The sequence below is a fragment of the Mustela lutreola genome, chromosome 16, assembly GCF_030435805.1.
Source record: "Mustela lutreola isolate mMusLut2 chromosome 16, mMusLut2.pri, whole genome shotgun sequence".
Lineage (NCBI taxonomy): Eukaryota > Metazoa > Chordata > Mammalia > Carnivora > Mustelidae > Mustela > Mustela lutreola.
Window position 1 is genome coordinate 2915757 of NC_081305.1, and position 17072 is coordinate 2932828.

General features: G+C 57.5%; 1 long non-coding RNA gene across 4 annotated transcripts in view; it reads left to right on the forward strand.

Moving 5' to 3' along the window:
* The window catches only part of LOC131817800 (uncharacterized), a 167977-nt gene that overhangs the window by 86669 nt on the left and 64236 nt on the right, over window positions 1-17072 (forward strand). Inside the window, exons 3-4 of one of the 4 annotated variants that reach the window (XR_009348584.1) lie at window positions 2428-2637; window positions 12790-15733. This is a non-coding gene — a long non-coding RNA (uncharacterized LOC131817800). Of the gene's footprint in view, window positions 1-2427; window positions 9060-12789; window positions 15734-17072 lie in introns of those variants that run through there. The other 3 variants (XR_009348585.1, XR_009348583.1, XR_009348582.1) reach the window with 3 other exon arrangements.

The window sequence follows — 17072 nt, forward strand, 5'->3', positions numbered from 1 at the left end:
GGCAGCGGGCACACACCTTGGGAAGGCTTCACCTTTCATGCTGACCACAGCACTCGCCTGTCAGATACCAGGTGGGGAGGAAGAGGGAGTTTCTAATTCAGGGTGTGCTCTGGCCCGAGGCCACCAGCTCCTCCCCCACCCAGCCCCGGTCCCAGGCGAGGTCTCTGGGCAGTGTCCCAGCGAATGCTGCAGGAACGGCCCAACCCGGCTGGTATTTGCCCCGGGAGTGTGTCTCCTGGCCTGGCCAGCCGCCCAGCCCGGCCCAGAGAAGGGCCTCCCACCCACGGGCCTGCCTGGGCGCCTCCCGCAGGTGCCAGCACCCTCCCCCCGACCAAGCTCATCGCCATCCCCACACCTCCAAGAATAGCAGAGGCCGCAGGTTTTCATGAGTTCTTCGTCTCTGGCAGAACTGGTGGGGGTGGGGGGCACCCAGAGTGGGGAACCGACAGAGAACATCCCACAGCTCTCCGAATTGCCCCTATGGGGCATCTCACACATGGATGGAGGGAGTCCAGTCCGCACACTGACCCAGCGGGGGCCGCCGAGGGCAGGACCTAGCAACAGCCTTCGCAATGTCCTTGTCTTCCTCCCCAGCCAGGCCGCTGCCCAAAAGCAACCAAGGAGGGACGTCTAGCTCGGCCTGTCTACGACAGCGAGGACTGGGGAGCAGCCTACGGAAGGTGTGGTGTGGAAGTATGTCCTCTGGCTGCTGTTAAAGAGAACAAGGGAGCTACCAACTAGGAGACGGAACAGGACTCTGATTCTGTAAAACGCCGCCTGTATACAAACACATACAAGGAAATGTCTACAAGATTGTCCTGGCCCTGCTGCACAATATTTATGTATTATATATTATGGGGTTATGGCTGAATGGTAGGGTTCCATGTACTTCGTACTTCCAGCACATTAATCAGCACATTCTAATTTTTTGTGAAGTGGTAACTGCCCTCACCATCTTTGGGTGTGATCTGCATACACGAAGAGAGCACTCATTCAACGTTGTGTCTCACCAGGGTCTGACATGTCCATCCAGCTGTGGAAACACCACCACAAGCAAAACAGAGAACAACCCACCACCCCAACATGCTCCTTCAGCCCCTCTTTGGACAACCCCTGAACCCTCCCCCAACCCCACCCCCAAACAACCAAGTGTCCGCTTTCTGCTACTAAGTTAGATCTGCCTTTTCTAGACCTTTCTGTGAGTGGAGTCACACTCTACGTTGTCTTGTGCGTCTGCGTTCTCTCGCCTGGCGTGATGATTCCGAGCCTGCCTTCTGCGTATCAGTAGTGGGGTTTTCCCTCTTTACAGCTGAGCAGTGTCTGCCTTGTGGGTATGCCACCCTGTTCACACACTCGCCCCACGATGGCATCCGGCTGGCTTCCCATCTGCGGTGACAATTACAACGTTGTTGTGAGCATTCGCGTTCAAATCCATCTGTGAGCGCAGGTTTTCCTTTCTTCCGGGGAACAGGTCGGAGAGGAATTGGTGGTTCATGCAGTAAATGCATACTTGGTTCTAGGAGAAACTCTGAAACTGTCGTCCAGAGTGATTGTAAAACGGTACGTCCCCACCAGCGACAAAAGTTCCTGTTGCTCTGCTCCTCACCAACACTTAGTATTGTCAGTCTCTCTGGTTTAGCCATCCTGACGGGAGTGCATCTCGCAGTGGTTCTAATTTACGTTTCCCTAAGGACGCTTGCCGCCGAGCATCTCTAGCGTGCTTGGTCCCATCTTTTTATGTAAAGTACCTTCTAACATTTTTCTCATTATTTCCAGGGGACTGAGTTATTATCCAGCATGACACATTTTGGGGGTGGTGGTGCTGTTGTTGGTGTCAGTACACTGGATGACGTCCTTCGTCACATACACACACCATGAATATCTCTCCCTGAGCAGTAGCTGGGATGGGCTGGTCCATTTTCGTACAGGGTCTTTTGAGGAGCCCGAGCTTTTAAATTTTGGTTAAGTTCAATTATTGACGTTTTCCTCCTGTGGTTTAGACTGTGTTTTACTTAAGAAGTCTCTGACTATCCCAAGGTTATAAAGATTTTCTCCTACACGTTCTTCTTGGGGTTTTAGTGTTTGGGCTTGGATATTACAGTGGATGATGCATTTCAGTTTAGTTCCTACGTGGCGTGGGTTCATGTTCAAGGTGAATTTTCCTCCATCATCTACAGCATCCAGAATGGGAGCCCGTGGCCATAGGCAGGGGTTGTGCCCTCACAATGTGGCTGGTCCGAATTGAGATGTGCAGCCCATGTGAGGCACACAACCCATGTCAGGGACTTGGAAACCCCCACCCCCAAAAATGTAAAATGCCTCATTCATGATTTTATCGATTACATGTTAAAATGACAGTGTCTTAGATGTATTAAAATAGAACTACTTATTTAAATTGATTTTGCCTATTTCCTTTTGCTTTTTCAGTTTGGCTACCAGGATCTTAAAATCACCTACGTGGCTTGCATTATGCCTCGGGGGACAGCCGTGGTCCCCGTGGACCCCCATTCCAGCACAGCCTATCAAAAACAGCTCTCTTCCCCGGCTTACCTTTGCACCGTGGTCAGGAATCGGACCATGTGTGTGCGGCTCCCTGGACCATTCCACGGCCACACCACCCATTGAAGTCGAGGCCACGTAAGTCTTCCAATTTTATCCTTGCTTTCCAAATGTGTTTTTGTTATCTTAAGTTCTTTCCATTTCTGTGTTAATTTTCAAGTCCGCTTCTAAGGTTTTGTTGTTGTTGTTAAAGCCTGTTGAGATTTATTAAAATTACATGAAATCTATCGGCCCACTTGAGGAAGGCCGACATCTTAGAAACAGTGAATCCTCTGAGCCAAAGATTCCGTTTTAAGCGGCAATCCCTAACGGTCTGACTTACCCCTAAACAGGTTTTGTGGCTTTGATATTATTCCACGTGGTGCTTTTAGATTTTTACTTTCCATCATCGACTCTAGAAACACAACTGAATTTCTTACAAAGTAACCCAGAAGGTTGCTCTCCCACCGCATGTGCTTGCCGCTTCCAGTAGTGTTTTCGTAAGCTCCTTCGGATTTTTATGTTCACAAGCGTGCTGCTTATGAAGAAAGACGTTTTCTTCCATCTTTCCAATCGCTCTTTGCTTGTGGGGCCTTCTCACGCCAGCTGCGTCCGCAACGCAGACAGCAGTGAGGGACGCGGTGGCGGGCGGCTCTTCCTTGGCGCTGGGCTCTGGGGCACGGTCAGCCTGTGCTGCCCATTTGTGCACGAGCCTTTGTCGGGTTCCGGAAAACTTCCTCATTTCCAGTATACTGAGAGTTTGCTGAGAGTTTGAATTCTTGCCATGTGTTTTCTGGTTGTACCAAGACGGCCGTATGGTTTTTCTCCCTCATTCTGTTAGTGTGGGTATCCTCGTATGTTTGGCTGGCTCCGGTCCCCCGGGGTAGGTGCTGGAGTCTAGTACCCTCGGTACCGGGTGCATCGCAGGTACCGTGTGACCGAGGGAGGCTGAGCTCTGCCATGACACGTCACCTTCAAGCCCAACCACACAGGCGTCAGCCAAGGGCAGAGAGACACGGCCCTATCCCTCCAGAGCGCTCTCCTGCGTGCTAGGCAGGGAAGGTCCCCAGGGCGCCTGGAGCCATCTGGAGGCCTAGCCACTTCCCACATCAGCATCCGTCCGTCCTCTGTAGCGCTGCAGGGAAAGGGGCCCACGCGGAGCCATGACCGTGGAGGTCCGTCGGCACAGCTGACCACAGGAGCGTCAGACCCCGCCTGTCATCAGGTTCGCTTAATCCCCAGAAAACACTGTAATCCATGGCATCCTCTGCAGGACCAAGGACAGAAAGCATGATTTATTGCTGCTGAAGTACATCCTTTCGTTCTTGCTCACTGCCTTGGGGAGCAGTTCCTCAAAATGTCAGCAGCTGGCTCAGGAGGAGAGGAAACGGGCAGAGCCAGGAGGACGGAGAGGGCCAGCACAGGCGCCCTGGTCCCGAGGACCTCCGCCCGGGACTGCTGCGGGCCACCCCAGGCCAGGGAGACATCTGGCCCCGAAGGCCTTGCAAGGGGGCTTGGACCCGCAGGAGGAGCGCAGGTCACCCCGCTTCCCGCCTGCCAGGGCCCAGCTGACCAGCTTTATTAGAACCGGCTGCTTGTGAGTTTCCTAGAGACAAAAGGGGCTGATCTCAGCTGCCTCGCCTGGAGCACAGGACGCGCCAGCACGAGAGCCTTCACCTTGGGCCTGGAGCCTGTCTGGTACCACCTCCCCGATCCTCTCAAATGGCCAAGAGGCCCGTTCTCCTGGGAGCCCTGTAGAGGCGGGAAACCAAGGCACAGAGTGAGCCCGACGGCTGGAGTCAGGCTGGTGCTCCGCAGGCCTGGCCCTCATGGGGTGGCCGCTGGGGCTCTTGTCCCCACTTCTGCCTGGGAACGTAAGGGCCCTGAGGGTACCGCACCCCGCCACCCTCCGCAGCTGGACGAGACTGGCCAGGAGAGCCTGTTCTCTGTGGTGACTCCTTGCCTTTCGGGGTGGTGCACCCCCCTGGGAAGAGTGAGCTCCTGCTGCTGTGAGCTGCACGCCGGCTACCTGCTGGAATGCGGCTGCTGGCTTCTGAGCGTCCCCCGTTTGGTCCCAGCAGCCATCCTTGTCTGCAGAGCACAGCTGAGGACAGGGACCCGCACTGCCAGGGGCACAGACAGCCCCGTTACCTCCCGTGGGGCGCACACACACACGGCCCCCAGAGCAGCACAGGGACACCAAGATGTGTCCGGTCACTGCTCCTGACTACACTGTGAGCCCCGTGAGGGCGGGACCTGCTACTGCCGTATTCCCGGCCTGTCTCCCTCACGCGGCCGGACTCAGGGAACACCTGTCGTAGGAATGAATGAGTAACCAGAGTTGCCTTCATGAAGCACCTGCTCGTGGTGGGGGCCGGGGCTCCAGACCCGCCTGGGTAAGGGTGCCGCCTCCTCACAACGTGGGGGCTGCTGCGGGGCCCCTGTCCATGGGGTTGCGAGCTATCCTGGCAGGTGGGGGCCGGGCTGAGTCACCCAGAAGACGCAATGGCTCACCTGTCTGCCTCCTGGGCCCGGAAGACCAATCGTCAGGATGGGAGTCCCTGGGGCGCACAGGCTCCCCCTCCCCAAAAGTCTTCACATGGGGCCTTGGTAAGGCATCAGGGTAGCCAGATTCTCAGGGGGTGCTGAAGGCTTCCAGAACTCGGATTCTGGGGGAAGGTGGCAGGGCCCATGTTGCCTCTTGCAGCCGAGCCTCGGGTCGCGCAGCCTGGCTTCCTGCCTTCTGAGAGTGGCCTGGCCAGGTTCGAGGGCCGGAGACAGAGATCCTGCCACCAGAGGGGAGGAGGGTCAGGCAGCGCGTGGGCATATTTAAATCGACCACAGATGAGGATTCCTATCGTCTCCATTTCACGGATGACACAGCTGAGGCACAGAGAAGTCAAGTGGGTGGCCCAGGGTCACACAGCTGGTTAGCGGAGGAGCCTGGATCTGAGCCCAGAGTCATGACCCCCTCCCTGTGTTACAGTTCCGGGGTTCCTGTTACTCTGACCCTCCTGCCTGGATCCCAGCGCAAAATCCTTCTAGTTAGAGCAGGAAGTTACATTCTCTGTCCCAAGGAACCAGTATTTTCTAAGCTCCCGGGGGCCCCAGGTTAACCCATGATGATGCCAAGGAGGACACAGTCCCTGCCCTTGGGGAGCTCCAGGCCATCCCCACAACGGCAGCCCACGAGCTCTCAGACCACGGGATGGCTGGCTGCAGGGCAGAGGGGGACGGGGCTGCTGGCACCGGGGGATCCGACGGGGCTTCACCGTGGAGACATGAAATCTGATAGACTCAGGTTGGGGCTCATCAAGCTGAGCTCAGCATGGCTGACATCTGGGGCCAGATACTCTTTGTCATGGGGACCGTCCTGTGCCCCATCACTGTGGAGCCACACCCCTAGCTTTGACCTGTAGGCTCCACACCGCCAATTTCTGACAATGAGCAATGTCTCCAGATAGCTGCAAACGCCCCCTGGAAGCAGAATTACCCCTCGTAGGGAAACACTGGCTTTGAGGAAGGAGCAGGAAGTTTTCCGGGTGGAAGAAGCAGGTTCCATGTGGGGCTGAGAGGTAGGCTGCAGGGCAAGCTATGAAAGTGGACAGAGAAGCTTCAGCTAGCCTGGAGAGCCTTGCCTAGCTCGTGGGGAAATTTGGACTTGGTCCTGTAGGCAGCGGGGAGCCGTGGAAGGTTATTAAGCAAGGAGTGACATGAAAGGCTTGCTGCTTAGAAAGATCACCATTAGTGGTGTGGAGGTGTGGAGAGTGGCTTGGAGGCTACTGCACTGATCCAAGCAAGAGGAGACACGCACGTACACACACAAGTAGGAGTGTCGCCAGGCGAGATGTGTGACGTGCTCCAGGAATTTGGGGTGAGGGGATGCTGAAGACAGGAGTACCTGCCCGTGGGTGCTCTGTGGGCACCTTGAAGAGGGCAGCCAGGAGGGAGGGGGCATCGCTCCCTGCTGGGATGCAGCAGCGCTGCGAGTGAAGCTGGCCACGGGGGGGTCCACCTTCCAGACGCCCTGCTGAAGGACCCAGGCAGGGCTCTGAGGCCGCATGCCGGGAAGGACACACTCACACGTGGTTCAGGAGGGCGTGTTAGAGGACGGTGTGCAAGCGGACCGTGCGTGCACGTGCCTGTCAGGGACCCCCGGATGCCGCTCCCCGCCCCGGTGTTTACAGGTGTCTCACCCCAGAGGGCCTTGCAGGTGCCCAGAGAACAGGCCAAGAGCTGCCCTGCCCAGGGGCCACCCCATCAGCCACAACAAGCCCAGGATTTAGAGTAGGCGTAAGTCCCAACATGGGAAGCCTGATTTCATGTGGCCAGTCGTGGGAATGTGGGTGAGTGCAGGTGACACGGGCGCAGTGTGGGGGCATCTTCCGTGGCCCCTTCCACCGTCGCTCCACTCCTGTCCGCCCCTCGCCCCAGTCGGGCCGTGAGGTCCCGGGGCACACACCCAGGAACAGGCGGGGGCTCCGCGGCGGCACGCCCCACATGCCTTGCTCTGTGCCTGGCACGGAAACGGGGCTCGAAGGAGATGCGTGATTCCAAGCTGCCGCCGCGCCCGTTAGACAAGTCCTGGAACTGTTCCATGAACACACCTTTAAGAGACTGGCTCCTTCCGCTGAGCTATGCGAACAGTCAGCACCTTTTTATCCGAAGAGAGAACTCTCCGCCTTTTTATCTGACTTGTGGAGACTCCGCAGGGCCTGAGATTCAAGCAAAGGGCCCACACAGACGGCGGGAGAGAAGGGACAGCCCCCAGCGCGGCCCGATGGGGCTGGAGGAGAAGCGCTGTCCCCCAGGTCGGAGCCGTCCCGGGGTTGACCTGCGCACAAGCAAACGTGGGCTGAGCCTTTGCTGCTGTTTCCTCCTGCGCATCTGTCTGCTCTGACGGGCAGTGTTCCCTGGCGGCCAGGTGCATGGTGGGTGGTGCCACAGGGCTGCCCCTGCAGCCGGGCTCGGCTAAGCGTGGGGGTCTCCCTGCAGCCCACAGCCCGGCACACAGAGGGGCTCCCTCCGCAGGACCAGGCGCCAGCCCCTCGGGCTCTCAGATGCACGGGGGCATGTGATGTTTTCTCTATCCCCATTTTACAGCTGAGGACACGAAGGCACAGAGAGGTTGCTGTCTCACCCAAGGTCACCCAGCTGATGAGCAGCAGGCTGGTCGCGAGTGCCTCCAGCTAGGACACCACAGAGACTCCCCCAGTTTCGGTACCCACCAGTACCTGCGGAGCAAACAGGGACACGGCAGGGCGTGACGGTCCCGGTGGCCAGGGCGCTGCCCGTCCTCACCACCATCATCACCGGAGCCCAGCTTGAGGGGGCAAGGCTGACAGACAGCGGGGGACGGCAGCAGGCTCCCCAGATGCCCCGGCCAGGCCCGTCTGCTCCATGCCGAGCTTTCGTGGGCCGACGTGGTCCTCCCTGAGCCTGGTCACGTGGCGAAGTCCCCTGGGCACCCCCCCACCCCTCCCTCCTGGGGATCTGAGGCCTCCTCCCTCAGGGGTCCTAGGTCTCTTCCCACACAGAGCCTAGACTGGCTGTCCAGCGTCATCCCTGGCCTCCAGGGGCCTGAAGGTCAAGGCGATGCCGAGATCAAGAGCACGGGCTTGTGGGCCGTAGACAGGCTTCCCGACATCTTCTTCCCTGTCAGGATCGTGGGGACAGGAACAGACCGACCTCCTAGTCATCATTTCCTTTCTCAGAACCAGCGGCGCCCACGTTCAGCTCGAGGTCTGAGAGGCTCCCGTGTATGAGGTCACGCATGACCCCGTTGGCCGGGTCTGGGCAGAGCAAAGTTTCCATCAGAGCCACACAAGCCACTGTAGGACCCACAGCTCACAGGGAGGAGAGGGCCACCCACCTGCCAGGCATGCCCGGGGCAGCATCGACACAGGGTCACGGCTGCGGGCGTGCGGGGCGTGGCCATGCGCGAGAAGGTTTGGAGACTCGTCCGCACTGCTGTCGGTTCTCCAGTTCTCTGCTGCCGGCCGTGACCCACTGTCTGAACGCCCCGCCGCCGGCGTGTCCGTCCACCAGCGTGGGACAGCACTTCCTTCCAGTGTGGGGGTCTCATCGGCTAAGCCACCGGGCACCTTTTCATACAGGTCTCTCGGGCACATGCCCAGGAGGGTAATGACTGAATCGGCTTAGGTCCCCCCGGCAGCGTCCGAGGGCTCTAGCCTCCTGCACCGTCGCCGACCCTTGACATTCTGGTGGGTGAGCTGGATCCCCCGGTGACTTGAACTCAGTTTCCTCTGGTGCGTGCCGATGCTTGGAGGAGGCCGTGTGTTTCCTGGCCAGCGTGTGTCTTCTTTGCGGAAGTGCACTTGTGGGCCCTGATGCCACGCTCATTGTCGCTCTCTGTTTCCCTGATTTGGGGGAGCTCCTTGTGCACCCTAGATGGGGTCCTTTATCGGATATGTGTACTTAGAATGTTTTCTCCCAGTCTGGGGCTCGCCTTTTCACTTTCTTGATGGTGTCTTTTGGTAAACAGGGGTGTTTTATTTTGATGGAGTCCCTTGCACCACCTTTGTCGTTTGGGTCCTGTCTTGGAACTCTGCCCACTCGGAGGTCCTCGGAGCATGTGAATAAGCCCCGGCGGGTGCGCTGTTCCTTCCCTCTCGGCCCTGCAAGCGTCTCCCGGCTGGGGAGTCTGTCCTGTCACTGCACCAGCCCCGGCACGGCGGCCAGCACACTGTGAGGGACCCCTGGGGTCTTCCCGGCTATGTGGCTGGAGTGGTTGGGGGGTGCTCCCCAAAAGCCCGGGCTGCCCCCACTGCCTCCCACGTTGGCGCTTGGGGAAGAAGACACCCCTAGACGGAGCGCCTGGGCCCTGGGGGCGTGCAGAGCGGACTCGCACTGGCTGTGTCCGCTGCCCTGAGCGCATCCCTAGGGAACCCGCTGGGACCAAGTCATCTCCCAGGCTGGTCCAGACACCAGGGCGTCCCGGAAGCTCAGATCTTCGCTGAAGAGAAGATCAAAGTCCCAGCCTGACTTCAGAGGCAGGAACTTGATTGTGGAGATAACGGGCTGTGGTGGGAGCAAGTGAGTGAGCAGAGGTCACAGGAGGGGACAGCGAGGTCCCATGAAACCCTCACCCCTCGAGCACGGGGGAGGCTCCACCAGACCCTCACATCCTGGGGTCCTTGCTGGATTAGAAACCCTCCGCTCAGAGAACTCAAAGGGAAGACTCCCGCCCAGGTGTCCAAGACCCTGAAGGACCGGGGCCAGCCATCCAAAAGCCCCGGCTTGGGTGCAAGGACTTGGGTAAGATGCAGCTCCTGCCACAGAGTGTGGGTGCCGTCCCCGCAGGGCACCTGCACAGTAGGTCTGCCCCCACCGGGGTGCCCACATGTTCCCCAAGGACACGTTCTAGAATGTTCACTGCAGTGCAGACACCAATGGCCCTAAGCTGCAAACTGCAGATGGCCATCCACAGCAGCATCAGAAAATAAGTCGGGGCCTGTCCACGGGACGCAACACTGCATGTGGACACGAGCATCCCCTCCCAACACACAGCATGCCACCTGGAAGTGCCCCCCGGGGCGTGACGCCGGGGAGGGGCAGACACAGGAGAGTAAATGCTCCGTGACTCCCACGAATGGACCACAGACACGGCTGGCCTCGTGGGGCTGTGAGGAGTGGGGAGCGTGACTGCCCAAGTGTGGGGGTGGGCAGAGGGGGCTGGGGCCGTCCTGATGGGGCCACGCTCGGCCCGCAGGGGGTCATCGGGGCGCCCCGTGTGCCGTGCACTCGCCCGGTGCACGGCGAGCCTCGGTCGGGGCTCCTCTGTACGTGGGGAGGGCGGCCTTGGTGGCGAGCAGCCTGGGTTTGTCCCCCACTGGCGGTCCGGCCGCTGCCCCTCAAGCCCGGCATGTTCCAGAGGGCGTCGGGCCAAGCGCGGCCTCTTCTCTGGGGCCCAGGAAAGCCAGTACCGCCGAAGGGACTAGACCCGCGGCGAGCAGGACGCGGCTGGCAGGGTCCCGATTTCTGCCCAGGACTGAGAAACAGGGACAGAGCGCCGGGGCGGAGGACAAAGCCCGGCCGTGTGAGGAGCCGCTCGCCTCTCGCTCTGAGGACAGGCTATTTATTTGAACAAGAACCCACACGGCTCTCCTCTTAACCCCTCCGGAGCGTACTCAACGTTGCCAAGACTTCCATGGCTATTAAAAGCTGCAAAGGAAAAGTCCTCTCAGGGCTGCCTGTGGGAGGCAGGGGGTCGGCAGGTCTTCAGAGCGACGAGGCAGCAGGGCCGCCGAAGCTGCCCTTGAACAAGGTGACGGCCCCCAGAATCCCTGGAAGTGAACATGCGTCCTGACCCAGGGCCCAGTGGGGCTGCCCGCCAGCGCCTTCACGCCGCTCTACCCAAATGCCCAGCGATGGCAAAACAGAGAAGGGAACCCAAGCACACTCACAACGAACTCGAAAGTCGCCAGCCACAGACCCACAAATGTAATAGTGACCAGAAGCCGGGCACGGGGGCACCGCTCTGTGGCCACAAAGCCCGGAGGGGTAGGGAGACATGGGGGCTGTGGGAACAGGGCCAAGCGGGGGGCCTTGGGGGCTGAGTCAGCTTCCGTGCCTTTGCCCGGGAGCCAGTGTCATGGGTGCGTACTCCAGGGTGAGCGTCACTGAGCGATGCCCTGTCAATGCGCCATTTTCCATGATGCGGCTACTCCGGTAAAACGTGAGTGGACATTTAAAGCACATTTAAAAATGCAGCCTGACTGAGCTGGAAAACCGCCCCTGCCTACCTTCCTGAAGGACCCTGCGGGAGCTGACGTGTCCAGGCACAGAGCAAACGGAACTCTCGGGAACATGGCCACAGTGCCTTCTGCTCGCCAGCCTGGGGCCACGTGCCCAGAGGTGGTCAGGGAAGGCGCCACAAGGCAGGAATGCTTCTAAGCAAAGCTCTGTGTCCACCCCGCCCTGTGGTGCTGAGACAGGAGGCTGGCGTTGCTGCTAGCCACAGAGGCCCACAGGTTTGTGGCCAGAAGCCACTGTCCCTGATGGTCTCCTGCAGAGTCCAGGATGGAGGGGCATTGTGGCCATTTTGCAGTGTGCACACCTTCTCCTGCTTGTTCACCAAACGCTGGCTGAGGTTCTGCTGGAAGAGGTTTTGCAGATGTGAATGAAGTCCCTTACCAGTTTATTGTCAATTAATCTAAGGAAGATTACCTTGGGTGGGCCTGGCTTAATCAGTAGGTGGGTCTTCATAAAAGGGTATAGGTCCTCCCTGCCAGGGACTCTAGTCACAGGCTTTCAATTGCTCTCCTTTAGGTCTGGATCCTCCTTTCTTTGCATCTGCCCCCTGGGGACAACGCTCTTCACCCAAGCCCCTCGGGTCTCAGCCTGCCCACCCTGCCATCACCAGCCATGGTTGGCTCCCATATCAGTGTAAACCTTTGCCTCATGATAGATCTGTCCCTCTACCTACGTGTCAGTCCCTCCGTCCATCTGTAGATCTCTAGAACACTGTCCGTATGTACACTACAGAGCCCTAGATCTGCCTGCATAGCCGTGTCCTCTCCGACTGCTTTGGCTTCCCCCCGTGTCCCAGCACTGAGGCCTTTGTCCCCCACTGAGAGGTGTCAGCCCCAGCGTGATGGGTAAGCACACACATCCCGCCACCCACCCACTTGTTCGGCGAGCATCCTAGGCCGGCTGTTCCCTCTGCGACACCCCAGGCTCCTCTCCCGTAAGACAGGGACGATCATACGGCACCTTCCTCACCGTGACCATGAGGATTAGATGCATTAGCGCGGGTAAAGACCCTGTGATGCTTCCCACCATGACCGTGGGGACTGTGTGCCTATCAGCTGTGGTTTCCCATGAGACGGAACTGAAAGGCTTGTCTGGGTCTCTCTCCACGTCAGCGTGGGGCGGGGCTAGATCTGCCCTCCCTAAATTTAGGTCATTTGAGCGAGACTGTCACTGTTCCTGTGCCTGCATGCTACTTGTATCCTCGGCTTACCTAATCTGTTTCTTTTTTTTTTTTTTTTTAAAGATTTTATTTATCTATTTGACAGACAGAGATCACAAGTAGGCAGAGAGTCAGGCAGAGAGAGAGAGAGATGGAAGCAGGTTCCCTGCTGAGCAGAGAGCCCGATGGGGGACTCGATTCCAGGACCCTGAGATCATGACCTGAGCCGAAGGCAGCGGCTTAACCCACTGAGCCACCCAGGCACCCCCTAATCTGTTTCTTTTACTCAACTTCTTATAACTTAGAATCTTATTTAGGAAGGAAAGTGCCCATCGCCAGGAGAAAAGGGAAACCACTCTCACCTTCCGGAAATGGAAGGCAGCCTGAAAATCCAATCCTTGGTCTACAACCCTAAAGCCCAGATGCTCTGAAAAACACACGCCTGGTTTCTGGTTTTCCTTCTCTTCTGCTGTTGTGAGTTTGGTGCGTTCTCCCCTGCTGACGAACCCTGAGCTCTCTGACCCGAGGCCATTCCGTGTGTTCATCCCCATGACACGAAAATCACTTTTCCCTGAAGAGACAGGACCAGATACAGAGTCCACGAGTGGATGGATTCTCACACGCACCCTGCCCACGCGAAGGGCGGGGGAAGCCTCGTGGGGACGTGGGAGTGGCCTGGCCTGGGCACACAGGCCGCCCTCCAGGAGCCGGGCTGGGCTGTGCATGGGAGCGGCCCCTCCACACGGCAGTCCCCAAAGAGTCAGTGTCCCCATGGAGCCTGGCAGAAGCTGCCTGCTCTTTTGCCCCAAGCTCGGAGGTCACCAGCCTGCTGCCCACGCACCCCCTCAGTCAGGTGGTCGCGAGGCTAGAGCCCTAGATCCCTTCTGACTGTGACCGTAGGCTCAGAAGGCGGGGGCCGTGTTCTGCATGCACCGTGTTATACAGGCTTTAGTGCTGCCTGGTTCTGTACAAGCGTCCACTTCTTTTCCAATTGAGAAAGAAGACAGTTGTGCCTCCCTCTGTGTTTTCTGTAGCATGGGACATAGAGTCCAGGACCCCGGCTCTGTCACCTACCTAGGACTTACCCAGGCAAGTCACTGGGCCGTACAGAGGGACCCTCCCAACCAGGACTTGAGCTCCACGCCCGACAAGCCCACTCTTGTGTAACTGGGACCGCTCGCTCACGTGGCTGTCAGCTACGGTGACACCCTGATCGGAGGCGGTAGTGCCGGCATGGGGAGAGACCTCCAGGAGCCCTCTACCGTGCGGGGCAGCAATGGTGGCCCTCAGGGACTCTCCCACTGGCCCTGCTCAGCCTCTCCCTTCCCCACCCCCACCGCCTCCAGAATCCTGCACGCTGGGAAGTCCAGAAGCCTCCAGCATCCTCCATCCTCCCTTCTTGTGCCAAATGAGGGCCCACAGGGAGAGAGGAGCCTCGAGGCCGAGGGAGGACGGTCATCCTGGTGTTTGGAGGCCAGCAGTCCCTCTGAGACTCCGTAAGAATAGCGCTCGGCAAAACAGCTCTGGACTTCTAGGTGGTTTCCACGGCTTGGGACTTATAACCTTGTTTTCTTCTTTTCCCATGTAGAGAAAATGCCTTGGCTCCTGGCCAGCCTCTAACCAGCAGCTTATAATTACCCACGTGTGGAGAAGGGCAGGGCGGAGCCTAAAAAGGGTGTGCAGTGTCATGGGGAGCAGGGACCGGAAGCCTGGGAGCTCTCCTGCTCCCCAGGCCCCGAGGAGCCTCTGCAGGAGAGGCCTGGATATGCTCACGGAGCCACCCACCTCCGTCCCCTGTCCTGCAAGTGCAGATGGGGCAGGGGTGGCCCCAGCCCTCCCCCAGGACTGTGTCACTCAGTGCACCTGCTGCTGTAACAAGCAGGCCCTGAGATTTCAGTGGCTTCACCCAAACAAAGTCCACTTTTCACTCCGGACATAATCCAGGGCACATCAGCATGGCTTCACATGCTCATTCAGGGACCCAGGCTCCTGCACCTGTGGCTCTGTGTCCCTGGAGGTGGCCAACTTCCTCTGCAGGATGCTCTGTGTCCTGCCAGCAAACAGGGGCAGGGGCAAGGCATGTTGTTCTTAACCAGGAGGCCTGGAACGGCCCGTGTCGCTTCAGCTCCCACTTCTTCAGCAAGAAACGATCACCTGGGCCCACCTAGAGGTAGGGGCTGTGGCAAGCCGTCCCCCGTGCCCAGGGAGGAGAGAGTACTGCATCTCCAGCCTGCCCAATGGGTGCTACAGGACTCATTAAATACCGGGTACGGTCCACCGAATGCAGCGTCCCACAGCAGCGGTGCTTGCTACCAGCCCATCAGCTGCTCCAAGGAGGATCAGTTCCAAGTTTGAGAGTCTGAGGCCTCAAGTCTGAGGCTGTTTAGAAGCCTCAAGTCTGAGGCCTCAAGTCTGAGCCTGTTTAGAAGCCTCAAATCTCTTTAAGTGTAGACTAAAGGAGAAAACTCTATTTGACCCACCACATCCAACAATGACCCTCCCTCCTCGTCTGTGAATTTATTCCTCACTCTATAGACCTTCTTTCCAGATTCTCAGGTGGTCTCAGGAAACTGTGGGCTCTTACTCTATTAATATCTAGATTATAGGCAAGTGCTTTAAAATTGAATAAATGTTATGCATATATCATTCTATGCTTGGGGGAAGTCTTGACAAATCAAGAAACGTTCTCTTATGCAGTCAACAACCTGCACAACTGTGCCCAGCAATCCTTTTTTAAGTTTTGCTCAGCTTTGGAGTAGGAATGGTGTGAGCTAGTCCTCAACTCAACCATAGAATCATAGTGAGAAGGAAATGAGGTCATCTAGTCTGGTGGTTTTGAAAGCCTGATTCCCTCCAGTTCCCTCCAGTTCCCCAGACCCCCTGGTTCAGGGGAGCTCCTGCTCCCTGGGCCTCAAGGAGGCTCTGCAGGACAGGTCTGGTCCAGTCCAACCTTCTCAATTGCCTATAGGGAACCTGAGGTTCAAATGGACCTGGGACTTTCCCAAGGTCACAGAGCCCTGTTATTGGTCAAAATTAGACAGCAGATTGGTGTCAAACTCCCAGTTTGGCCATCTGGACCGGCACTGCCCCTCCACCAAAATAATATGCACCACATGTGTAATTTTAAACTCTCTAGCTGCCATATTTGAGAAAGTAGAAAAAAAAGAGGGGGAGGTGAATGTTAATTTTAATAATATATATTTTTTAACCCAATATACCCAAAACATCAACATGTAACATAATAAAAATATAATGACATACTTTACGTTCTTCATCTCATACTAAGTCTTCAAAATCTGATGTGTATTTTATACTTAACAGGTCTTCATTTGGATGCTAAATTAGCCCTAGGGAAAAATCTGTATTTAGAGCTTGTAAAATTTGCACCTGAAAAGGTAGATTCGCTTGTCACGCTGGTACACACCTGCATAGGAGTTCCTGAGTCGGATATCCATTTTCAAGTTAAAATTATTTAAAATAAAAGAAAACCGAAATGTCAGTTTCTGGGTCCTATAGCCACATTACAAGTGCTCTGTGGCCACACGTGGCTCCTGGAGCCCATACAGGTCCATGTGGTTCTGGAACTCGGGCCACATCTATATGACCCCCGAGACCCTTCATTCTAAGGGAAACTGGTGAGAATGACTTCCTCCCTGGGCCCACATGAGAAAGGAGCAATCGCTCTGGGAAAGTGCCCAGAGCGCGGGGAGCTGTCCCCCTCCTTCCGCGGCCAGCTGTGTGCGGCCCCGTGGGCTCCCTCGGCAGAGGGCGGCCTGAGTCTGGGCACCCCCTGGACAAGGCCTGGACACAGCTCTCTGCTCATGGCGAGGACCGGAGGTAGGACACATGGCTTCTGTGCAGAGCCAACACCCTGACACCCTGAAGGCCCACAGGCACGTGGCTGCGGAGAGTCTGATTGCAATTACGGGCCCCGAAAGGGGGGGGCCCAGGACACCCATAGCTCGTTCCCAAGGACGACTGCCTTGGTGCCACAGACAACCCTACTGGGGGCAGAAGTCTGAGATCGGGGCATGGCCAGCGTTGGCTGCTTCTCACAGGCCCTCAGGGATGGTCCTTCCTGCTTCAGCCTTGGGTGCTGCTGGCAATTCTCAGTCCTTGGCCTTGTTGGTACATTTCCCTGATGTCTGGCCCTGCCTCCCCATGGCCCTCGCCCCTCTGTGCATGTCCGTCTCCTTGTAGGAACACCACACAGATGGGGTTCTACAAAGACCCAGCTTCTCCAAAGGGAATGTTCACAGACACGGCGGGTCAGGCTTGCACACACCTTGCAGGGGGAACCCAACCCACAACAGTGCTTTACAATCATCTGCTTATTAATTTCCGTCCACCTAGAAGGTTTGTTTCCCCGTTGTACAGATAGGAAACAGCCCCAGGACGGCAGGAACCTCGCCCTCAAAGCCGGTCCTCCCCGATGGGGGCTGCCAGTCCCTCGCCCAGGCACTTCCTGGACACTCCTGGGCTCTTCCAGCGCAGAGACTGGGACGAGATGTGTTAAACCCCCTCCGATCCGCTCAGGTTGGAGCCTCCCCAGGGAAGTGACCCAGGGTGACAATTCTGATCGATTATGGCTGCTTTCCTA